This window comes from Podarcis cretensis (assembly GCF_951804945.1).
Source record: "Podarcis cretensis genome assembly, chromosome: 7".
NCBI lineage: Eukaryota > Metazoa > Chordata > Lepidosauria > Squamata > Lacertidae > Podarcis > Podarcis cretensis.
Genome location: NC_137176.1, coordinates 31,398,947 through 31,425,003, shown reverse-complemented (window position 1 = coordinate 31,425,003; position 26,057 = coordinate 31,398,947). Strand labels below are relative to the sequence as shown.

At 44.2% G+C, this 26,057-nt stretch overlaps 1 protein-coding gene and 1 long non-coding RNA gene across 23 annotated transcripts in view; one reads left to right on the top strand and one right to left on the bottom strand.

The window, feature by feature from the left end:
- ATXN1 (ataxin 1) overlaps positions 1-26,057 on the bottom strand; it is a 224,714-nt gene that overhangs the window by 32,766 nt on the left and 165,891 nt on the right. The window contains exon 1 of one of the 21 annotated variants that reach the window (XM_079983277.1): positions 4,714-4,741. The exons of the other annotated variants lie outside the window; for them this stretch is intronic. The gene's annotated coding sequence lies outside the window, so the exon portion shown is untranslated. Of the gene's footprint in view, positions 1-4,713; positions 4,742-26,057 lie in introns of those variants that run through there. 21 annotated transcript variants of the gene reach the window in all.
- LOC307219826 lies at positions 3,488-6,687 on the top strand. 2 transcript variants are annotated; one of them, XR_013840586.1, is made up of 2 exons: positions 3,488-4,335; positions 6,582-6,687. It is a non-coding gene; the product is annotated as an uncharacterized lncRNA (long non-coding RNA). The 2 variants fall into 2 exon arrangements; XR_013840587.1 differs by lacking the exon at positions 3,488-4,335 and adding an exon at positions 5,767-5,952.

Genomic DNA, 26,057 nt, shown 5'->3' with positions numbered 1-26,057 from the left:
CCCCCCCCTTATTGTTCTTGAGAATGCTATAAAAGTATTGTTTTCAATCTGAAATTTCTATACTGCGATATGTGCAGCTAAACAAAGAAGCCCTCGGGGAGACGATGCACCCTTCTTTTGCACAGCCACAATCAATTCAGAGAAAAACTGATTCGTCTAACTTTGTGGGTGGTTAATATATCCAGGACCCTTTCCCCCCAACCGGAACTCAGTTCTTGCACCTCTTAGATGGGCACCATTGCCATTATCAAAGAACAAGGGTGAGTTCACGATGGGTTCCAGAATCTCTTTTTCTAGAAGAATAGCACTGAATATATCTAATAAAGTTTTACATGGATCACAACTTTTTAAAGCTCTCATTTAACATTCAGTGCTGGCTTCTATACAAGCTGCTATATTTTAATCATTAATCTAAAATGTTTCCATCGGGATTTACTTTCCACCACAAGGTAATTTAAAAAGATCACCTCTCTTTTGCAAGTATGTGGATGGTGGTCTTGGGAGTTGGCCAGCACCATGTGTTCCGCAAAAACTAAGCTGTACAGTGGTACCTCGGGTTACAGATGCTTCAGGTTACAGACTCTGCTAAACCAAAAATAGTACCTTGGGTTAAGAATTTTACTTCAGGATGAGAACAGAAATCACGCGGCAGCGGCGGCAGTGGGAGGCCCCATTAGCTAAAGTGGTGCTTCAGGTTAAGAACAGTTTCAGGTTAAGAATGGATCTCCAGAATGAATTAAGTTATTAACTCAAGGTACCACTGTACAGGTATTTGCGGGGCGGGAAAGAGAAGAGAAGGGATACAAGTTAGACCGGTTAACTGTAGACCAATCTCCAACTTGATCTCACCCCAAGAAACTGTGAAGAGCAGGAATTAACTATAAAGTGAAAAGCAGCGGTAGCGGGGAAGTAAGAACTGGTAGGCATGCTGTACTGTACTGTCTCTGTCATTTATGATCCACATACTACAGTAAGATTTTGCATTATTATTATTAGGTTCTAAAGGACACGCCTTGCCATCACTTAAATTAATCACTTTATGAACATTTTGAAAGAGCTTTTGGAATAAGAAGGAGAAATAGGAGATTATGAAGATGCAAAGATTTCAGAATACAAAACAAAGGCTGCAGACCAAGCACCTGGCTGCAAGTGACAGTGCCCGATGGACAAGCTCTGCCCTCGCTGTATCTACAGACCTGCCCCTGCTAGCCAGGTTGTGAAGTGTGGGAGAGGTATGAAAAATATGTTCCTTCACTGCATCAGCTCCCAGGTCAGTGCAGTCAAGAGGCCCAGATTGGGCCCACTGCCATCATGCAACAGCAGTGGGGCTGTCTAAAGAGGCTGAGGACCCTGTCCTAGTCCACCCCTTCCCCCAAACGCCCCATTTCAGAGGCTTCTGCTAGCTACCATGAGTGGGGATACCTCAGACAGTACCATCTACCTTCCTGCACACTGGGAAGCTTCTTGGTATTGGGAGTTGGCAGGAATGGACACAGGAATCCCCCCCCCCCACGCCATCCAACATGGTAGGTCACACTTTGGACTAATCTGTAAGTGTTGTCTGAGGTTTAACTTGGAACAAGCCAATTTAGGAAATGTTTAGTCCTGGGGCTGATACAATCTTTGACCCCAATGTCCATGTACATTAACAACCTAAGTGGGTTCTTATTCGCTCCCCTCTTCATTATCATTGTTATGTATTGAAGTTCTCACCCTGGCCACCAGGGGGTATTGTGTATATAGTTTTCACTCAGGTCCACCTAAGTTAATTTAGGTGGGAAACCCTGGGCTGTTGTTGTTACAATGGTGACAGCCGGCTGCCTATAAAAGCAGGCCGGCTGAGCTGTTTGCGGTTCAGTTCAGTTCCAGCTTACTTCTTAAGAACTACTTGGAGAAATCTCTGTGTCGTCTGCTATGTCCACCCACTACCTAATAGTCATCATTCACATGGCAAGTCATCATCTTCTCCCTCCTCCAGGCTTCTGAAAGAGTCAAGCGTGGAATGGGGGGGGGGTCTATAGAGTCTGTGGCCTGCAAATCCTTCTGCTTCCAAGGTCTTAAATTGGCATTAAAGGACGACTTGCCAAGTCCTGTGCCAATGAGATGAATTGGGGAAACTGATGAAAACAACTTTCATAGTGGGTACGGGTATAAAGCTGTGTAACAAAGCCTAGTTTAAAAAGGCGGCAATAGGCTTTTGCATGCCCCAAATCTGTCACATAAGGCCTCATGTCAGAAACTGGAGTGATGCTGTAGGTCCACTCTGTGCCAGTTTTACTCCACTTTCTAGGAGGAAAGTTGCTAGTGATAGGAAAGACCTCCAGAACAGACTCCTCCATTATGGCCTGGGGCTTCTGATATAACCTTTGGGGTGCAGGAAAGAACTAAGCTAAGCTGCAAACAAAAATGATATGAGAAGGGCCCCTGAGGCCCTGATTTCACTGTGCTCTCTTAATTGTTTATTTACTTCTGTTTTTATTTACTACTTTTATTTACAAGAGGTGGCAAAACACAACGCACAGCCGATACTAAGGAGAACTAAGGCATGTAGAGAAGGGGAAAGTGGTAGCCAACTTCTTGTCCTTCTTTGCAACATCATCTTTTAAAGACCTCTGTTATATCACATGACGAAAACAAAATACAGATAACAGATAATAATAATAATAATAATAATAATAATAATTTTTATTTATACCCCGTCCTCCCCAGCCAAGGCCGGGCTCAGAGTGGCTTACAAGCAATAATAAAAACAAGTTAAATGATTACAACTTAAAAACAAAATTTAAAAATACAACATTAAAATATTGAAACATTAAAATATTAAAATGTAGCCTCATCGCAGAAGGAGAAGGAAAAGAAAAAGAAAAAAAGAGAGGGAGGGAATCAAATTGGCTCCAAGCCAAAGGCCAGACGGAACAACTCTGTCTTACAGGCCCTGCGGAAAGAAATCAGATCCTGCAGGGCCCTGGTCTCATGAGGCAGAGCGTTCCACCAGACCGGAGCCAGAGTTGAAAAGGCCCTGGCTCTGGTTGAAGCCAAGCTAACTTCCTTAGGGCCCGGGACCACAAGGGTGTTGCTATTTATGGACCTTGAGGCTCTCCGTGGGGCATACCGGGAGAGGCGGTCCCGTAGGTACGAGGGTCCTAGGCCGTGATAAGAGAGAGCAATACTAACACAATGTTGGTTGTTATCAAACTTCAAGCTCCCCCAAGCTATCAATTAGTAGCTATCAGCTTCTTAGCACCACAGCTCCTCACAGGTTCAGAAATAGCACCCTTCGTTTCCCAATGTACTTTATTAACAAAGTCAACCTATAGCAAACAATTTATAATTCTCTTGATAACACATTTCACACTCTCATTCACAGCTTTTAAATGATCAGTTACGTAAGAACTTTGATGCTGTTGAAGATGTTAAGTGCACCTGTAGCACATAATCATCATATCATATCATATCATATCATATCACAGCTAACAGGCCAGGAATCAGAGAGAAAGATTTGTGAAATCTTATGATGAAGGGTGGTATATAAGTCTAATAAATAAATACAAAATAAATGAATTAAAACTCAAGGAAAACATCTTCCTGGTGCAAATCACAGGCAGAAACACGGTGGCCATATTTGGATGACCACCCAAGGCTTCATCAACCATGGACAAATACTCCTCCCTCACCACTCTCCCCTTCCCATCGCACAGATCCTGGCTCACATTTAACCAGAGTTCCCAATTATGTCAAAATAGGGTTTCTCTAGCTTAGTGTTGGTTAACAAACCTGGAAAATGAGTCAGGATTGTTTTTTGGGTTTGTTCACTAACATTAAGCCAGACTTCCCTGGGTCAGATGTAACAGGAAACTCTCGACTTAATGTGAGCCAAGATCTCCATGTATGTGCAGAATGTGAGGGGAGGAGCACATGGCTATGCTACTCATCCGTAGCAGTTTTAAAAGCTGCGGAGAACTGACTGAACACAGCCACCAGACACTAGGCCTCAGAATGTTTTCTTGCTGTATTATAAAACCTGTCCTTGAATAATATATTCCTCCCCCTACCCAAAACAAGGAGTCAAAAGAAAATCTTGCTCTTAATGTCCAAGACAGATTATTTTTGAGTTTGTTTGCTGTGAAACATTTCCCTTCAAACCCACTGGGCTGGCGAGCTACACAGAATCCATAATTTCTAGGTTATTTTTTTCCTAGGAGGATTAGTTAAACCATGGTTTTAAGAGGCAAATGAAGTTTTTGAAGCATTTGCCCTGGACACAGGATCCAAAACTTGGAGAAGCAGCCCATCCTTCATGTCCCTTTCGAAGTGGGAGAAAATATAATGTTTAGGGTGAGGATTTGGGCTGGGGCAGCTGTTGGTGGGCTGGAGTTCTTATCAGGGCTGTCTTAAGCATATGCGGCGCCGGGGTGTGAAGTTCCACCTGGCACCCGCCCCCCTGGTTGCCCAGTCCCAGGCGTGCAGGAGGGCAGAGCCAGCCGGCCGCCTCAGTGTCTCGATGGCTCGGCTGCCCCCGAACTTGCGGTGCAGAGCTGCCCACAGCAGAAGAGCCCGCCGCGGCGCTCTGACCGACAGACGGGCTCTTCCCTGGACTCAACTCTCGGGCCTCGGACTCTCGGCCTGGCACCCCTGAGAGCCCAGCACCCGGGTGCCCCGCACCCCTAGCGCCTATGGCTAAGACGGCCCTGGTTCTTATGATACTAGATTTACCTGGGTTTTATTTTATAAATGTGATCTCGTGATGCTTTGTGCTTTTTTTTTTATATATAGATATTTATTGAGATTTTTTAGATACAAAATGCAAAAATAATAAACAATATAGCTTGGATCATAACATTTTTCAGAACTTCTTTGGACTCCCTCACGTCTCCCACTCCCACTTACATCATTATAAATTTTTTCCAGCAATTTATCATCTTATTTATATTCTTAAATCTTGTTCAGTTAATTTAATCTAATCTCCAAAAATTTTATGTTTCCCTCAATCTCACTTATCTTCAAGTTCAAATCTAATTCATTGGTAGGCAATTATTTATGATCTAGCATCCTTCTTAGCATTCAACCAAATTACAATACTTTTGTAAATAAATCTTGAATTTCTTCCAGTCTTCTTCAACCCTCTCTTCTCCCAGGTCTCGAATTCTGCCAGTCATCTCGGCCAGTTGCATATAGTCCATCAGCTGCATCTGCCACTCTTCCAGTGTGGGTAGATCTTGAGTTTTCCAGCTCTTAGCGATGAGTATCCTTGCTGCCGTTGTTGCATACATAAAAAATGTTCGGTCCTTCTTTAACACCTTCTGGCCGACAATGCCCAGAAGGAAGGCCTCTGGTTTCTTAGTGAAGGTATACTTAAATACCTTTTTCAACTCATTATATATCATTTCCCAGAATGCCTTCACTCTAGGGCAGGTCTTTGTGCTTTTATTTATACAGTGGTGCCCCGCAAGACGAATGCCTCGCAAGACGGAAAACCCGCTAGACGAAAGGGTTTTCCGTTTTGGAGGCGCTTCACAAAACGAATTTCCCTATGGGCTTGCTTCGCAAGACGAAATGTCTTGCGAGTTCCTGCGGGTTTTTCCCCCTTCCCCCCCTTTTCCTAAGCCGCTAAGCCGCTTATCAGCTGATCCGCTAAAAGCCGCTAAACCGCTAATAGCGCTAATCCGCTAAGCTGTCAATGGGCTTGCTTCGCAAGACGAAAAAACCGCTATACGAAGAGCCTCACGGAACGGATTAATTTCGTCTTGCGAGGCACCACTGTATACTATTATAAGTTTTCGGAAAAGTAGGCTATCTGTGGGATATAAAGCTGTCAATCAAGTCCAACATCCCAAGAGAGGACTAACTGCCTCTATGTGGCAGGCAGTTTTGTCGGTTGGTTGGTCGGTTACTGCAAGGAGTGTTAACTGGTAACTGCTCGGATGCTGTCTTCTCATGACTCACTACTATCTAGTATATAGTTTATCTGTTATGTAACCTAAGCCTGCCTTCAGGAACAACTCTGTAAACCTGAATGAATCTGATAGTAAAGCAGTTTATGTTAATATGATTCAGATTCATGTGTGTTGTCTTTAAGAGGGACAGAAAGTGATTATCAACCAGATATCAACCAGCGCTGGCTCCCGGCCTCTAGAGTGAGATGAGCGCACAACCCTAGAGTCTGTTAAGACCGGCCCGTACAGGCAGGGGTACCTTTACCTATAATTATTGATAGGACTCAAACGAGCTAGCAACCCATTTGTCGTTGCGTTAACTAAAACAGGGGATTGTTTAAACTCTACTAAATTATATAAACGTTTCCGCACTATCTAGAATAAAAAGGGCCCTTCTAGTTTAAAGAATGACACTAACGGTAGACATTGTGCAATTTCTTCTATACCAACAGAATGCTGAAAACTACATTTTTTTATTTAAAAAAATAAGGGAAATTTCTAGTAATGACAGTTTGGTATGAATAGATAATTTGGTATGAATAGACAATAGATTCCAATACCCTTAGGCAAATCAGTATATAATGGATGATGTGGTGTAGCCCCTCTCCTACTGTTTATTTCCTAATGAATATTTTTATTCATTTTTAGGTCAACAGGAGTATATAACCAACCAAGAACATTACACTGTATTGGTCTTTACAACCTCTTCAATGTCCGCATTGGCTCAGTTCAATAAATCATTCCACAGGCTCAACTCCTCTCCTATTGTTAAGGGTGGCTGATCCTGCTTTAGGCGGTCCGCCTGCTATTAGGGCTATGCATTAGATTGGAATTTAGAAAGCTGAGAGAGATGATACCCAGGTTCTTGGCTCTTATGATACTGGGTGGCCAAAGCTCCTCACTTTCAGTCAATGACAAAAGGAGAACAAACTTTCTTTTCCTGATAAAGGCAGTAAATGGATAAGAGAGGACAGCACCACCTTACCTGGGCATCATTCTCTTCATCAATCCCAAATATAAACAGATTATTTCTTTCTTTGGAGGGGAAATGAGGGATGGGGAAAGGGATGTTTTCTCTGACACCACACAAGGTCTTCAGGTTCACATGACCTTAGGTAGTAGCTGGCACTGCCATCTCTTCAAGTTGCCAATTTGCACACACAAATTTATGGCAACAGTAGAGATGAAGCACCTGAAATAAATTACCCTATTTTGGCGAGCAGGGAAGGAGAAGAAAAATGGTGAACTGTATACAGTATGCATAGTATAAAGCTTATCTTGTTGGATCTCAGATATGGCAATTTTATTTTTATTTTTTTTAATTAATTTTTATTAACTGGCCAATCACATCAAATTAAATCACATCATATAAATTCCGAATTACAAAGCCAAATTTTTAAATTTTGTTGGGGGAACCCATACTTCAAGATCCAAAGGGGAATTCAGATCATCTTCTTATTACTGCGTTAATGTCCAAATCAGTCCCAATCAGTCCAAACAAAGTTCATAATTCTATCCAGTCTTATCTTGGTGTTGCCACATCATATCTTGTTCGTATAATTTCTCTTTTTCCTTTACGATCTCTTCTGTTAGTCTCCTTAAGCCGATAAAGGTAAAGGTACCCCTGCCCGTACGGGCCAGTCTTGACAGACTCTGGGGTTGTGCGCCCATCTCACTTAAGAGGCCAGGGGCCAGCGCTGTCCGGAGACACTTCCGGGTCACGTGGCCAGCGTGACATCGCTGCTCTGGCGAGCCAGAGCCGCACACGGAAACGCCGTTTACCTTCCCGCTGGTAAGCGGTCCCTATTTACTTGCACCCGGAGATGCTTTCGAACTGCTAGGTTGGCAGGCGCTGGGACCGAGCAGCGGGAGCGCACCCCGCCGCAGGGATTCGAACCGCCGACCTTTCGATCGGCAAGTCCTAGGCGCTGAGGCTTTAACCCACAGCGCCACCTGCGTCCCTCTCCTTAAGCCGATAGCAAGTGTAATAATCCTGTGTGGATTTCCCGTTCCTCCACTAAGTCCAGATGGTTTCCATATATCTCCTTCGTAGATAACATCACTTTATCCATCGTAAATTTTGGCATTTGTCGCTCTTAAGTCCCACCGAGGAGTTGATTCACGATATGTAAACAACTCTATTTCTCTCTTTCTCTTCCCAGACCCAAGAGCTCCCACAATGCCTCACAAAATGGCGAACGGCATTTTTTCCTGACTGCGTCACTCCAAAACTCTTAAGCTTTCCAGCTTCATCTTGAAACATTGCTTTGGATTGAAAGTTTATCTCCACACAGCCTTAAATCCACAGCTTAAGTCCTTAATTTCTAACTCATTAGGGGAGGGGGATTCTTGTTAAATCACATAAAAAGGTAGAGGCAGGTTTTTCCCCCCCTCCCCCCTCAGTCATTACCGTATCTTGACGTTCTTCTCGTATTTTATTGTTGTCTTGTTATCAGAGATCTCTTCTGTCAGCAGTATTTACTCCCCTTTTTCCTTGATGTATGTGCAATTAATCATGTCCAAATTATTTCTTTTAAAGATCATTGCAACCAGCGGCGCGAATCGGGGACGGCGTCGAGGAGTGCCGAAAATCCCACGGGAGGGCTTTGTGCCTAGTGCACCCACCCCCACAAATTCGGGGGTGGTATAGGGCACAGCAGGCAAGGGCCGTCCCCCCCATAATCCTGGGGGGGTTAAGGAGGCTAATTACCCCCATCATAGCCTCCAAATTACCTCGTGTGGGTCGGAGAGATGTTATTGTCAGCCATCTTCCGATGCGCCACCTAGTGGCCCCTCCCTCAGATATGGCAATTTTAAACTGTCACCTAAAACATAAGGATTCTTATTGCTTCCTCTTTGCTTTGGAATAAAACACCAAAGTGCAAGAAAGTGAGGGCTTCACAGTTCTGGCTCCAACCAGCAAATCTAGATTTTTGCATATCAAAGCCACTTCTAGCTCACTGAACAAAGGCAGTCTGTAATGTTCCCTTTAGTGGCTATGAAGCAGAAGGAAGGAACAAGGGAGAAAGATGGTTCAATTAGGCTTCAGAACTTTAGACAAAGGTTACTCAAATAAGCAATGTACTGAAACTATGAGTAGCATTTCTGCTCTGTAATTTGTAATAACATGACACCTCAGCTTGCGCAAAAGCACCACAGTGTATACCTATAGCACCCTTATTATTAGATTTTCTGCATGGTTACATAAGCCCATAAAAAAGAAAAAAATGTAAATGATTCAAGAAGATAGTGTTGCAGTTTTCATGAAGTCTTTAATAATCTGAGGCCTGAGAAAGATCCCTGCTGGCAAGAAACTATCAATTTTAATGCTTCATTAAAACTGTTCTTTTGAGTATTTTAAAAAGAAAATGCTGATAGGCAAATGAAGCAAACACATTTTTTAAAATAAGGGTTTTGTGCTAATTTCTGCCATTAGATCTTTCATGCTTATCCTGAAAAACTGTATGCATAATTCTTTGTCTGCCCAATAGGTCTACTTTGCCCTATAGGATAGCAAGTTTTGTGTGTGTGTGTGTGTGTGTGTGTGTGTGTACACACATAATATATATATGGGCCAAGTAAGGGCAAAAGAAAGGAGGATTATGCAGAGATTCTGATGATCAGAAAAGGCTAATTCCTTGCTGCATTGCAAATTCTAATCATTGTGATTCTTTCTTACAAACTGCTATGAAAGTCTAGTTAATATTCTTTAGACAAGAGTTATCTTCTAAAAAGTGTGGCAAAGAATACTCATAATCCTTAAACATTGATAATAATAATAATAATAATAATAATAATAATAATAATAATAATTTTTTATTTATACCCCGCCCTCCCCAGCCAAGGCCGGGCTCAGAGCGGCTTACAAGCAATAATAAAAACAAGATGAATGATTACAAACTTAAAAACAAAAATAAAATACAACATTAAAATAATGGAACATTAAAATATTAAAATGTAGCCTCATTGTAGGAGGAGAAGGAAAAGAAAGAGAAAAAAAAGAAAAAAAAGAGAGAGAGGGAGGGAGGAAATCAAATTGGCTGCAAGCCAAAGGCCAGGCGGAACAACTCTGTCTTACAGGCCCTGCGGAAAGAAATCAGATCCTGCAGGGCCCTGGTCTCATGAGGCAGAGCGTTCCACCAGGCCGGAGCCAGAGTTGAAAAGGCCCTGGCTCTGGTCGAAGCCAATCTAACTTCCTTAGGGCCCGGGACCACTAGGGTGTTTTTATTATGGACCTTGAGGCTCTCCGTGGGGCATACCAGGAGAGGCGGTCCCATAGGTACGAGGGTCCTAGGCCGTGAAGGGCTTTAAAGGTCATAAGCAGCACCTTAAATCTGACCCTGTACTCCAGTGCAGCTTGAAAAGCACTGGGTGAATATGCTCCCATGGCAGAGACCCCGTGAGGAGCCTCGCTGCAGCATTCTGCACCCACTGGAGTTTCTGGGACAGCTTCAAGGGCAGCCCCGCGTAGAGTGAATTTACAGTAGTCAAGCCTGGAGATGACCGTCGCATGAATCACTGTGGCCAAGTCAGGGCGGGAAAGGTAAGGGGCCAACTGCTTGATGCGGCGAAGGTGGAAAAATGTCGCCTTGGCTGTTGCTGTAACCTGCGCCTCCATGGAAAGGGAGGCGTCAAGGATTACACCCAAACTCTTAACGGAAGTCAATGGCACTAATTGGGCCCCCGCAAGAGAAGGGAGTTGGTCCCTCATCCCCATGCCATCCCGACCTAGCCATAGGACCTCTGTCTTCGAAGGATTTAGTTTCAATCGGCTCCCACGAAACCATCCAGCCACAGCTTCCAAGCATCTGGTCAGTGTGTTCGGGGTCGAGTCGGTGTGGCCATCCATCAGCAGATAGAGCTGAGTGTCATCAGCATATTGGTGACAGCCCAGCCCAAAGCTCCGGATAATCTGGGCAAGGGGGCGCATAAAGATGTTAAAAAGCATCGGGGAGAGAATTGCGCCCTGCGGCACTCCACACACCAAGGAGTGGCGCGACGACATTTCCCTCCCTAGTGCCACCCTCTGTCCCCAACCAGAGATAAAAGAGCACAACCAGTTACGGGCTATGCCCTGTATCCCCACGTCTGCGAGGCGGTGGTCCAGAAGATCATGATCGACCATGTCAAAGGCTGCTGACAAATCTAAAAGGATCAGCAGTCCTGACCCGCCTCGATCCAGTTGTCTACGGAGATCATCTGTTAGGGCAACCAGAGCCGTCTCCGTCCCAAAACCAGGACGGAAACCGGACTGAAATGGATCTAATGCCGATGTTTCCTCCAGAAACCTACCAAGCTGTTCAGCAACCGCTCTCTCAATTACCTTACCCAGGTATGGAAGATTTGAAACTGGGCGGTAATTGGATAGGTCTAAGGGATCTAATGAAGTCTTTTTTAAGAGTGGACACACCACTGCTTCCTTCAGTTCCCCTGGGAATGTCCCCGTGTCAAGGGACAAATTGATAATTTCAACCAGGGGGGTCCGCGCAACATCTGGACACTCCCTAATCAGCCAAGACGGGCACGGATCAAGGAGGCAGGTGGTGGGCCTGTATCTAAATTGACAGGGAGGTCACGGCAGAGCAATAGGACTTTCTCCGCAAGAAAACTCGCGAATGCCTCACAGCTGTGGGTCGAATTTGTGCTTAAATTTGGTTGTCCTCCTAAGGACGTTATTGACCTAATTATTCTAAAAAGTTGTGCTGGGCGAGAGCTAGCGGATGCAATGGAAGCTGCAAAGTAAGATTTCTTAGCAGCTTTCATAGCCATCTCATAGGCTTTCATAAGCGTCCTATAAGATGTTCTTGAGGCTCCGTCACGAGTCCGTCGCCATACTCGCTCTAGCCGTCTGAGATCCCGCTTCATTTTCCGGAGCTCCTCAGTAAACCAAGGGGCCCGGTTTCGACGGGGTCGCAGAGGGCGCTTAGGCGCGATCTCATCAATGGCTGCCAAGAGCCGGTTATTCCAGTCCTCAACAAGGTCATCTAATGAGTCGCCAGGAGAAGCAGGGTTCCGCAAGGCTTGTCGGAATCTATCAGGATCCATCAGTTTTCGTGGACGAGCCCAAATAGGTTCGCCACCCGAGCCGGGGAGGAGCGGGAAGTCAATCTTGGCTTTCAGAGCGTAGTGATCAGACCATGGCACTTCCACAGCAGGGAGCATGATCACATCTATGCCAGCCCCAAAGATCAGATCCAGCATGTGGCCTGCTTGATGAGTGGGACCCAAAACAACCTGGGAGAGCCCTAGTGTTGCCATGGAAGTCACTAGGTCCAGAGCCTGTGAGGAGGGAGCGGCATCGGCATGGACGTTGAAGTCTCCCAAAACCAGTAGGTTTGGGAACTCCAAGGCCCAGCCTGCCACCACCTCCAGCAGGTCTGACAGGGTGGCTGCAGGTGTGCTGGGTGGTCGGTACACCAGCCAGACAACCAAGCTCTCCTTGGTGCCCCACACGAGACCAACACATTCAATGCCGGAGATCGCCGGTGATGGCAGAGCTCTGAAAGAGCAATTCTCCCGGAATAACGTTACTCCTCCCCCCCCCCGACCCACAGGCCGTGATTGATGGAGGACAGAGAAACCTGATAAGCCCCACAGAATCATAGAATTGTAGAGTTGGAAGGGACCATGAGACCCCTTTACTTGTAAAATGGTAGTGTGAATTTATTTACTTTTGAAAACAAGCATTAATATCAAGTTAATTTTGTCTAGACTTGAATGTCACCCTTGGAATTACATTTTATCTGCCACCTCTGCTGGGGAGGTGGCAGCTGTTAATACTGGCTGCTGTGCAGTAGTATGTGTTAATTTAAATACATGCAGATTTACCATCGTACCATGCCATGAAAAGGGCTTTTGTTTCAACCACAGAGTGTGCAGAGTATGCTTTATAGGAGACAAAAGTATGTTTGTGATGGCATGTCACCTTGGCCAATGACTGGTCCATATGTATGTCTTCAACGTCAGTTTACAGAGCTCACAAAGTATGCCTGTCTTCCCCTTACATTACATTTTGAGAGTGTGCACATTAAATGTAACATGTAAAGTAACCTCTGATCTGATTATCTGGTGCAAATCGATGGGCATCTAGGTGGAAGCTTACAGCAGACTGACACAGAAGGAAAGGCAAATTGAGGTACAGTGGTGCCTCGCAAGACGAAATTAATCCATTCGTGAGGCTCTTCGTATAGCGGTTTTTTCGTCTTGCGAAGCAAGCCCATTGACAGTTTAGCGGATTAGCGCTATTAGCGGTTTAGAGGCTTTTAGCGATCAGCTGTTAAGCGGCTTATCAGCAGACCAGCTGATAAGCAGCTTAGCGACTTAGGAAAAGGGGGGGGGGAGGAAAAAAACCCCGCAGGAACTCGCAAGACATTTTCGTCTTGCGAAGCAAGCCCATAGGGAAATTCGTTTTGCGAAGCGCCTCCAAAATGGAAAACCCTTTCGTCTAGCGGGTTTTCTGTCTTGCGAGGCATTCGTCTTGCGGGGCACCACTGTATATGATTGAACTTCCTAGGGATAAGGCCTCCATGAGGAATCATCCATGCCTTGCCCTGCCATTTGACTAGAATGTAGTTCCTTGCTCCTATTTACCATCTCATTTGCACTCAATTCTCACTCTCCACTTTCTGATATATGGAGGAAGCCTCTGCATATTTGTGCGCATGCCACTATGTTGAATGACCACATTTGAAGCAGCAATTGCTGAGTCCCAACAGCAGGAGAAGGCTATTGTCCTCACATCCTGCTTGTGGGCCTCCCATAGACACCTGGTTTATCATTGTGACAAACAGGTTGATGGACTAGATAGGCTTTTGGCTGGAACCGGCAGGATTCTTAATGCTCTTATGCATCATTTTGCGACTGATTCAATACAAAATGAAAAAAAAAAGTTGTTAAGAAAGGTAAATGCTGAGAAAAGTTATCAGTTGATAAAGTGTACACAAGTAAGAACAAGGGTCACTTTGCAAAAAAAAAAAAAAAAGTGGTTAAATATTTCAAGATGCTAAACTTGAAAGGTTCATAGATCTGTTTTGTAACAAATGCCAGTTCATTCCACCCTGAATGAAATCTGATACCCAATGTAAACATAGATGAGTATCTTGCACACCCAATTAATCTTCCCTGCAAGTTCCCACAAAGATGAATCTGACTGGTTTCATTATTACCACAACTCTTCAATGGCACTTAATAATACTGCATTAGACTGGATTCAATTGTAATTTCTTGTGCCCTTCCCACTCATGCTGATACCACACACAAAAAAGTCTCTTCTGTCACTGCTCAGGGCTGCTCCACACACAACTAACTTTCCTACGTGTATATAATTTCCACGTGGGAACATGCATTAACATGCATGCACTGCCACATGAAGAATGCACACATCTATTGTCCCATGTGCATACAGAGAAAGAAGCTGTAGTTGGCAATAGGTTCCCACAGTAAAATAAGGAGATATAAATTTGTGACATTGTCACTATAAAGGTAAAGGTAAAGGTACCCCTGTCCATACGGGCCAGTCGTGTCCGACTCTAGGGTTGTGCGCTCATCTCGCTCAAGAGGCCCAGAGCCAGCGCTGTCCGAAGACACTTCCGGGTCACGTGGCCAGCGTGACTAAGCTGCATCTGGCGAGCCAGCACCAGCGCAGCACACGGAAACGCCGTTTACCTTCCCGCTATAAAGCGGTCCCTATTGATCTACTTGCACTTAAGGGTGCTTTCGAACTGCTAGGTGGGCAGGAGCTGGGACCAAACGGCAGGAGCTCACCCCACCGCAGGGATTCGAACCGCCGACCTTACGATCAGCAAGTCCTAGGCACTGAGGTTTTACCCACAGCGCCACCCACGTCCCACTATAGGCATGTCACTATAGGCATGCATAATTTACATATGATTTGGTTTCTTGAGAATATACTAAACTTTATGCTGACAGTTTGGAAACTGCAGCTAGACAAGAACTGCTGCTAGATTGGGTGAAAAGTTCTTACCTTGCCTGCACTGAAACAACTACAGTTCTTCCCAGTGAGCATGACAGGCCAATTTGAAGTGCTGGTCTTAACCTTTCAAGCCCTACATGACTTAAGACCTAGATATTTGATGGATCAATTTCTCATATTCATCCACCACTGAGATCATTATCTGAGACCTTCCTCCAGATGTCCTCAGCATCTAAAGTGACCCTTTTCTGTGGTGGTTGCTCACCTTTCAAATGACCTCGTGAGCAGGCCAGCCTAAAAACATCACTGCTATAATTTATGCACCAGGCAAAAACATTTCCATTTCCCCAGGCTTTTAAGAACTGCTAATGGAAGCATTCTTTAACTTGAACAGTTTGATTTTAGTATCTATTAAATTGGTGACTGCAGTTTTAGTTTTGTTTCAATTTGCTGTATTAGTGCGTAATAATAATAATAATGTTGTTATTATTTTTAAATGGTAGTTTTGTTCCTTACCACTCGTTAGCTGCCCTGGGAACATAAATCTATGTTGAGGGCTTAAGATATAAATTATGTACACAAACCAACAGCGGGTTAGGCCTCCATATTAGTACAGAAAGTGGATAACAGAGTTCAGGTCTACTAGACTGTATAAATGTAGACGGTTGATTCAGGATAACAACCCTGAATCAACAATATCCGTTGTCACCAATTATATAAACAAACTTTGTATATGCTTCAGAATGTGAGAAGCTGTGGCTTGCTGCCATATAATGTAGGAAGAGGTTTATCTGAGCCCACAACTATATCTTCATATGGATAGTTCTAAACAAAGAAAAATACATTTTCAATAGTATTTTTGTGTGGATTTAAGAGAGGTTTCTTATCCATATCTCTGCCACTCATTTATTTTATTTTGGTTCATTTCCTTTTTCCTTAAGCTAAAGAACACCTTTGATTTCACGAAGGCACACTTGAAAATGGACGCAGTACCACATAATAAATAACAAAGTATACTGATCAATACCTTTCCGACCCATTGCTGTTTTCTCCCTGGACTCTCCCCTATCTTAGAATTCTTTATTAAGAAACACCCTAAACTTCTAGAGCAAAGCAATACTGTTCAGCTCATTTGAGAATGAACTTGTGTGCAGGCTTGCCACTGTACAGGAATAAAAAAGCACACTATGCCTTGACCTCACTCAAGAACACAGTTACTTGCTGTAAAGCCAAATTGTTCCAGTGAAGCCAATTTGAAGATCCATACAGTTAAGCTTACTCTTTTTACCCGCTGAAGCTGAAACAGCAGACAAAGAGACTGAGTTCCTGAGATACTATATGTGTGGCAGAGAAATGTTTCCATAGAGAGCTTCGCAGCAAAACAGAATCGCTGCCTTTTATCAGATAAGCACACACTAGCAAAGCATCCAGCATGATTTTTTTAATGGCTAAATCCTGGGGAAAATGTGAAGAATGTTTGGCTAGAAACATGCTTTCCCAATGAACACAAAACTTGGCTTGTTAGCTGCAGGACTCAAAGGAGATTGTTCAGTGCAGATGCATTTATTTAAGCAAAAGACAGAAAACAAGTGTTTTGGTACAAGTTTCCTTTAGCCAGACCTCCAGTTTACTAGACTGTGTGGCAGGAAGGTTCAAACCCTCAAGTATTTAGGTGATATTATATAAAACACAGCTCTTCTATGTTTGGTTTGAAACTCTTGTTAAGACCTTCTGATTTTTTTCTGGGATGTATTAAACAAGTAAATGGACCACAAAGTCCCACAAGCTTCCACGTTAGGACTTTCATGGTGACCAAGATTCTTACACCACAAGTAAACTGTACTGGTGGCAAGGTGGAAACAATGCACAACCATGAGAGCGATGAGTACTATTAACATTGCTGCAAGGATACATCATGTGATTTCCACTCTATCTTGGTATCTGCGTGGGTGTACGGTGATGCAATTTTACATGATGTCAGATTTCCAAGCCTACACATTTTCCCCCCTAGGAAAAAAAAAGCCCCCTTGCTGAATTCTGAAAAACATAACACACATTATGGTTTGGAAAAGCAAACTTAAAATAAGATTTTTTTTAAATGGCTCACAATGTTATTCAAAGCATCTGCATTTGAAACTGGAAAGTCAGCATTTCTGAAATAACCTACTGTACTAAACACCACTTGTTTCAGGCTTGAGCACTGCATTAAGGAAGTTTAGAAGTATGTGACTACTTTTGGACTAAAAATCCACAAAACCGATTTTGTGCCTCATGTTATGGGCTGAAAATGAGGTAATTTCAGGTGCAGTGTAAGTGGGCTATAATTACAACCAAGCCTCATACAAATATCCATCGCCATCACTTACAAGTTGTGTGGACAGAACCTGGAGCAATTATTGAGTTTCCTTGATGGTTAGCATCTGACAGATGTCTCAGAGCTATCAGTTTTAAAACTTGACAAAAAGAAAGCACATTTTGCTCTTTAACACAAACAGCCAACCTGCCATGATTATTCAGTTCACATTTATGCCAAGTATGACAGCAACCTTAAGCCATGAATTAAACTGGTAAAACTTCCCTCCCTTAATCAACTCAAAATATATTTACTGCTTTCAGTCTGTGTGACGTGTGCACTCACTAAAATGAACCAGTTACTCAATTTAAAGGTTTTGGCCTCTGCTTATACTAGTTGCTTTACCAGTATAACAATAAGTGTCCAAATTGCCATTTGTTAGTACATAGGTCAATTTGTGGGAACTAGTAACTTGGTCTTACCTTTGCATATTTCTGATGCACCTCTACTCCACCCCAGTCCTTTTGCAAGCCCCTTCTTTTTCCTGCAACATCCACGTCCCACAGAATGTGGGTGGGAGAAGAAAGTGGTCAAAAGATTTGATGCAGGAGAGCTGCTGCACCTGCGTTCTGTCTTAACGCTGTGGAGCATTGTACAGATATAAGCAGAGTCTCTTGTAACCTCATTCCTTTAGTGAGGGAACAAGAGAAAGCAAGATTATGTAAAATGCCACCAGCTATACACAAGACGCTTTTCCAAATTAACTGCAAAGACGAAAGCGAGAATGCCCAACCTGAATATACATAACTTCTTGTGAAGACTGATGTCAGTATGGAAATTACGATGCAGAACATGCTGTCGTGTCTTGTGTCTGCAGTTGGCCAATCTACACAAACAGTTTTGTCACATATACAGTAACAAGGAGCACAAGGGGACTCCCATATGAGCCTGTATGTGAAAGGGTGGAGGACATGAGAGGCATCTCCTCTCTCCACAGCCTTCTGCTGCCTGTTTTATTTGAAAACATCATGTCTTTTACGTCAAGAAAGGGGATGGAAAAGAAGAATAGCCAGCAGGGCACAAGGTAGGGGGGCTGCAGTACAGTGAACAGATGAGCTTTCTTATCTTAACTACACTGCATTGTAGTAGTGTTTCCCAAACTTGGGTCTCCAGCTGTTTTTGGACTACAATTCCCATCATCCCTGACCACTGGTCTTGCTAGCTAGGGATGATGGGAGTTGTAGTCCAAAAAAAGCTGGAGACCCAAGTTTGGGAAACACTGCACCAGATAAACAACCTTAATGAACAGTAGCCCCCACCTCCATGAAAAGGCATCATTTACCTCCTGCATTTATTGCAAGAAGCACAATGCATGCCCCAATGGTAGGCAAAGGTATCATAGCCCAAGTTCAGCATATTACATGCTACACTCAAATGAATGCAGCAAAGGCCCAATCATTTTTTGAAATGGAATGCAGCTTTGGGAACAGGGAAATTCAGAGAGCAGGAGAAGAACCTCCTCTATATAATCATGGAACAAACATGTTCCTGGTCTTGGGGACGGAAATGAAGTGGCAAAATATATTTTCTTACATTCATCTTCAGTTGTCCATCCTTGAAAAGTGCCACTTAAGACTGAGCAGGAAAATATTTTTTCACACTTTCAGTGCTTGCTCTTTCACATTTTAGCAGTACGGCATTTACAGTCCGAACAACTGCTCACTGCCCTGCCATCCAAACATCGCAAACATCCACAGCTCGTTCGCTCTGCACTGTTAAGTTTTCAAGTAGATTCTTGGGTGAGCTGGAGCAACTCCTAGCATTAATTTTGTTTCTCTCAGGGCCAAGTAAATCTGCCAAACAGCAATTTTCACAACATGCTTTGTAATGAAGCATTATGAACATCTTCTCTACACAGCCATGACTTTCTTTTTCACTCTGGGATATTGTCATTTCAGCACTCGGAGACAAACAGCTGAATGACAGCCTTGAAAATAAAAGCCTTTACAATGTGGCCAGGAGTATTTGGCAGCAGCTGCTATTCCTTCGCACACATTTCCCATCATCTTTCCAGGCCTAGAAGCCAGCCTCGTTTTCAATGAGCTACTCTTCCACCACTGCATTGATGGTTTCCTTTTCATAATAATCTTACTTTGTCTAAAGAAAACTACGCCAGTCCAAAGACTATTACTGAGAACTGCAACAGTGATCAATAGTATTTTCAATGTGCACAAAGCACCAAATTATATAAAACAGAAGCCACAGTTCCTTCAGAGGGACTGTGTTAATTAGCTGAGCCATGCCAGGATGTTTGTGTTGCGTGGCGAGTTCCTGCCCCCCCAAAGGATAAATAAAGACACCAGACACCAGAATTAAGGTTAAATGGGCGAATTAGGCCATTGAATTCAGGAATGAGAGGCATTGGCTTTAGGCATTGGTCCTATCGACTATCTGGCTCCAGCCCATTTGCTGAAGACCGGGAAGGGTTAACACCATAGTGGGGGAGTCTCCTGCTGAGGCATATCAACTAGGAGCTCCCCCGGATCACCGCTTGGGGGCGTGCCTTAGGCCCACACCTCCATAGGCTTCGGACAGGGCCACGCCCCCCGGAGTCCTTTATCGGACCACCCTTCATTCTCTGGGGGGGAGGTGATTGCGTACCTCCCCCCACCACATCCTCTTGACCCCTTCTTACCAATGCCTAACCACCAATGATGATGAGTTGTGACGAGTTGCTACGAGGTAGGCGAAAAACCAAATGGCCGCAAATCGCCAATTGGGAAAAATTCCTACCATGCCCCTTGCAGCGACAGACCGAAGTCCATAGCAAAGTCAGAAGCCTACCTAAAGGGAGGGAGGGTGGGAAAATGTGGGGCTAGCCGGCAAAAGAGGGCGAGCCCCGGCCGCGCTGGCCCTAAATAGGGCAGGCCACGCCCCCCAGCCACCCGATTGGCTGGCTGGGCGGACAACGCGGCCGGGATTTCCCTGCTCTTGCGGGGGCTGAAACCAGCCCCCGCTCACGTGGGGTGGGCGTGAAGCCCGCAACCCCACTTCCTGGCCAGGTCCAGAAGTGGCTTTATCCACAATACTGTCTCTGCAGTTGTCAGTGTAACTGTTTTGCTTTCAGGAGAGGCTCAACCAGCAGAGGAGAGCTGCAGCAGTAGTTTCCGAGGGGCAGAGTCACTGAAGAAGCACACACAGGTGAAAGGAAGAGGAAGCAGCAAGGGAGGAACTGCACAAGCACACCAGCAATCTGGTGCACCCACACAGCTCCAACCTCATCACCACCTAGCCCCCCCCCCCCCGAAAGGCTATTGGAGTGGCTCCACCCTATAGGGCAAGCTGCTTCTGTTTCCTTTTAGTTAATGATGAATGCTGTCTGTTCTTTTCGCATTTCGTTTTGCTCTTGATGATATCCTTCTCCACCTGCCCTCACCCATGCTTGCATATCAGAGACCAACAACCGTTTGGGGTCCATGAGCACATTTGCAAACTAGAGGAACTCTTAAGAAGAGTGGCTAGATGGAGGAATTGACCTGGCATGTGTAACAGAGACTCGGTTGGATGAGGCAGATGGGCCTGTTCTTGCCGCTGCTTGTCCACCAGGTTTCTCTTATGCACAGCAACCCAGGCCATATGGGCAGGATGGGAGCGTTGCATTGATTTTTAGGAAGTCATTAGCTTGCACCAGGCATCCTATTGGGAAGACCCAGTTTTCTGAGTGCATGTCCTGGAAGTTGGGCAACAGGGGCAGTATGGGATTCCTTTTGGTGTGCAGACATCCCTGCTGCGCCAAGGATTCCCTGCCTGAGCTGCTTTAGGTCGTGGCGGATGTTCTCCTGGAGACACCTAGTATGGCTGTCCTAGGGGATTTTAACATCCATGCCAACACGAACTTGCAAGGGGTCGCTCAGGACTTCATGAAAAGCATGGCCTCCATGAGGCTGTCCCCGATAGCCCTCACCTCCATGAATTTTCTAATCATCCAGGGTGGTGGCCATCCTCGCCAACTGTGGGAGCAGGCTCCATCATTTAATTATGCACTGAGTGAAGACTTCAAACCTTCCAACATCCAGTTTCATCAGATGCCCATGAATTCTAGTGTTATGGTAAAGGTAAAGGTACCCCTGCCCGTACGGGCCAGTCTTGACAGACTCTGGGGTTGTGCGCCCATCTCACTTAAGAAGCCAGGGGCCAGCACTGTCCGGAGACACTTCCGGGTCACGTGGCCAGCGTGACATCACTGCTCTGGCGAGCCAGAGCCGCACACGGAAACACTGTTTACCTTCCCGCTGGTAAGCGGTCCCTATTTATCTACTTGCACCCGGAGGTGCTTTCGAACTGCTAGGTTGGCAGGCGCTGGGACCGAGCAGCGGGAGCGCACCCCGCCGCAGGGATTCGAACCGCCGACCTTTCGATCGGCAAGTCCTAGGCGCTGAGGCTTTAACCCACAGCGCCACCTGCCCCTCTAGTGTTATGAGAAAGGGATAAAACTTTTCTCTATCCACTTTCTTCCTGCCATGCATAAATTTGTGAACTTCTACCATATCACATCTCGCTTGTCTTTTATCTAAACCAGGGTTTCCCAAATTTTGGTCTCCAGCTGTTGCTGGACTACAACTCCCATCATCCTTAGCTAGCAGGACCAGGGATGATGGGAACTGTAGTCCAAAAATGGATGGAGACCCAAGTTTGGGAAACACTGATCCAAACTAAAAGGCCCAAACACTGCAACATTTCTTCATAGAGGAGTCACTCCATCTGCTTGATCATTTTGGATGCCCTTTTCTGAACCTTTTCAAACTCTATTAATATCCTTTTTGAGACGAGGTGACCAGAACTGTACGAAATATTCCAAAAGATTTGTATAATGGCACTGAGAGGAGCGCAGAGAGAAGAAATGCCACGGTGCTCAACCACACACCTTCACCTGTCCCACAGCTGCAACAAAACATGTTATGACCGGCATCCTGGGAAGGTTTCGACCAATAACATTCCTTACCTTTGTCAACATGGGGTCCTAAAAGGTTTTAAATACTGGGCAGTCCCATGTGCCAAAAATTATATTTGCTTTACATACCCCATGCCTGCAAAAGTGATAATTGAATCTTAGACATATCTTATTCAATTTAATTGGTGTCAAGAGACCATCTGGCAATATTTCAAATTCATGCACAGAATGCTCTTGTTTGTTTCTCCTCAGTGCAGCAAAGGCAAGAGTGTGGGAGGACTGAATCAGATACGAGTTGCTTTAAACCATAGTTTGTTTTAAGCTATAGTTTAATACTGCATGCACCAGGCTGTTATTGTTATTATTATTTATTCAATTTCTTCCCTTCCGTTCCCTTCACCAAAAGGTCTCAGGGTGGGTTACAGTAATTTAAACTCAATATTAAAAAGCAGTTTAACAGGAATAGGGTGGGACCTGAAAATCTCAGATTGTCAAGGGACAGAGTAAAGAGGTGCATCTTCAGCATATGACAGAAATTATATGCTGTGACTAGTCGTCTTATGGGTCAGTATTTGGGTAAGCAAGTGGACAAGCCAAGATTAGTGGAAAACAATACTAAATGCAACTCATGTAAAGGTAAAGGGACCCCTGACCATTAGTTCCAGTCGTGGACGACTCTAGGGTTGCAGCGCTCATCTCGCTTTACTGACCAAGGGAGCCGGCGTACAGCTTCCGGGACACGTGGCCAGCATGACTAAGCCGCTTCTGGTGAACCAGAGCAGCGCACGGAAACACTGTTTAACCTTCCTACCGGAGTGGTACCTATTTATCTACTTGCACTGCATGCTTTCGAACTGCTAGGTTGGCAGGAGCAGGGACCGAAAAACAGGAGCTCATCCCGTCACGGGGATTTAAACCGCCGACCTTCTGATCAGCAAGTCCTAGGCTACCCGCTTCCCTTCCAACTCATGTACACAGTGCTAAAACCTAGTTTAGTGGTACACACAAACTGGGTCTCACTGTTTTCCTTCTGTCCCACATTCACTGTATTTCCACTTGGCCCAAGTGTGAAAACTCCAAGGTACCTTTAGCTCCATGTGAGAAAATGTTCTGAGATTCAACTGGTTCTGATTTTTTTTTTAATGTCCCTTTCCTGCTCACAAGCCACTTGCATAGTTTGCATAGAAAGTTAATGGCAGGCCAATTCAGTGCAGAGAAGAGGGGGAAAGCCTGCACAGGGGCTCACTGAGTCAGTTCTAAAGATGTCTTGACATTTTCCCCCTGATAATAGAATGGTATTCTGGGAACTTGCAACTTCCACATTAGCTTCCTTAACTGCAGGAGTAACCAGACCACTTCTCTTTATAGATCAGCTATGCAGGGTTAAGGAATATTTACAGGAACAGTTTCCTAACTGATTTTAGATACAGTACTTGGCAGCTATCTAAGTTCTTTTAAAGGGTTCTGCTTTAAGGCACTTTTTTTGCTGAGGTAGGGTAGGTAAGGAGAGTGCTTCGTTATTTCTATTTGAGAGAAGCTATCAACAGAGATGGTTTTGTGAAATATCCACTATTTTTGTCTGCACCGTAAGTTAAGAGACAGCACTTGGCTTTGCCACATCTGACACCTGTAGCACTTTGCTTTCAAGTTCATAAATAGCAGTGGAGCGCTGGTCTTCAATTGTGTTTTACTTGAAAGCACAGCCCATTGATTTTAGTAGAACCTGCCAATTAAGATTACAATCTTAATAGTACAGGTTAGTCTAAAACTGGTTTTAAACACCCCATCATTGTTTGCTTTAATCCTAGCTGAGGCATTTATGAAATAATCGTGCTGCTGTGAAGAGTCATTACATGTACATTTACAATCTGAAGTAGACCAGAGCTGTGTGTTATGCGAACATGTTTAGCCACTAACATTAATAGTTTCTCATGCATTTGCTGGGCAAGATAATTGCTTTTCAACACAAGTGTAATTGTTTTGGCAGATTTCTTGCTCATTCCATGTGCGTTTGCTTATTCCCTGGAGACTTATCTCTCTTAATTTTTGGGTTCCCATGAGAATGTTGATATTACAGCTTTTGATGGATAAAGTTGACTCCACCTCCGCTTTTGTTTTCAACCATGGATTCCATTAAAAAAATGAATTCACATTATTAAAGAGCTTTAATTATCACTTGGGAAACTTTCTCTGCTTAGCTAATGCATATTGCAACTGTTTACAAGTACAATTTCTCCCAATTCAAATGTCGCCATACTGCTCTGCCCTGGGGTGGAAGAGTGGGCATTTATGTTTAGCCTGCCCTTCCCTCACAAGTCCTTCCCATTTTAGCCTCATAAGAATCCAGTGAAATGGGTTAGGCTGAGAGATGGGTCAGTGGCCTAAGGTTGTACAGTATGTGTCATGGCTGAACGGGGAGTTAAAAACTGGGTCTCCAAAGTCAGTCACTCTAATCACTAAACCATGCTGGCTCTAAAGAACAAACACTGTCACTTGCTCATCCATAACACCCTATGACTAGAAATATGATGGAGTCACACCATTTCTGTCACATGTATTCCATCATATGCTGAAGATCCACTTCTTTACCCTGGTCTTTGACATATGATATATTTTCAGGACCAAGCATGAATCTCACTTGGGCTCATTCCAGCTCATGGAAGTACTGTAGAAATCCAGCCTGAGTCTTTCTTCTGCCAATGCAGGTTTCAAATTCATTTTATATACTTTGAGCACCAATGCCCTGGATCACTGGAAGATGTTATGGTGCCTCTACAAGGGGACAAAGCACAAACAGGGCACAAGCTGTGTCCTTGCCTTTCTTCAATAAAAGAGCACTTCCGATTTTGCACAACACCAACAGTAGTTTAGGCAGCACATCCCTAAGAACCTAAAGTATGACTCGAATGAGACATTTTTGTGCACGTATATAAGATTTTTTTTCACATATCTAGCGTGAAATGCACTCTGGGACATGCCACTATTCTGCCACTAGTCTATTCAAAAGACATGCACAAGAACTCAGCTGAAAATGCCAGGGAGAACCTGTTTTAGATGCCTGCCTCTCAATTTGCAATCACAGCCTCTGCCAATTGTTTTTATGGCATCATCTCCCCTCCCCGCAAAAACCCTCCTCAGAATTTCTGGCTGCAAACCTTGGTTTGATGTTCCCTGCATCTTACCCTGGAAATGCAGGGCTAAAAATAAATTGCCACATTAATCTGTGTGCAGCATATTTAATTTCAATGCAGCACAACTCCAAGCCATTTTCCCTTGAAATATTAATCTTTTACCATACCACACACATCTGAACTTTCCGGCAAAGCTATTATGACATAATTTATTACCCTGAAGCAAGTCAAGATTTGTATGCACTCTGGCAAGCTCTGGCTGTCAGACTTGAACTGAAGTAATTATTAGGATGTATGAAAGCAGGTGTCACAAGCTGCAAGATGGCTTTATCTTCCTTGTTGTAACATCAACAGACTAAAAAGCAATCCATAAAAGAAAATGTGGCGTGGGCAGGGCAAGTACTTTAGAGTCCATATGAATAAAATGGAAGCTGCAGATTATGTCTCTCTCCCTTTTGTATGTAAGAATTTAGCATCACTAAAATGACAAAATTCTGAAAGCATACGTCTCCTTTCCTCTTTTCTTACTAAAAACCCACCAACCAACCAATCAAACAACTACGGTAATTTTCATTTAGTTTCACAGGCACACATCAAACATTGAACCCTAATTTGCATATGGATTTTCAAAACAGGCTTGGCTGTAGTGAAAACACAGGTGCTTTATTAAAGATTAGTTTGGCCTATTTGATGCTTACACAAAAACTAAGTAGCAAGCTGCAGAATTTGGGACAAAGTGCATTAAATTAGAAACATAGCTTTAAAAAACTATGTTTAACATCAGCATTATAACCACTTTTATTGCTTATTACAAAAA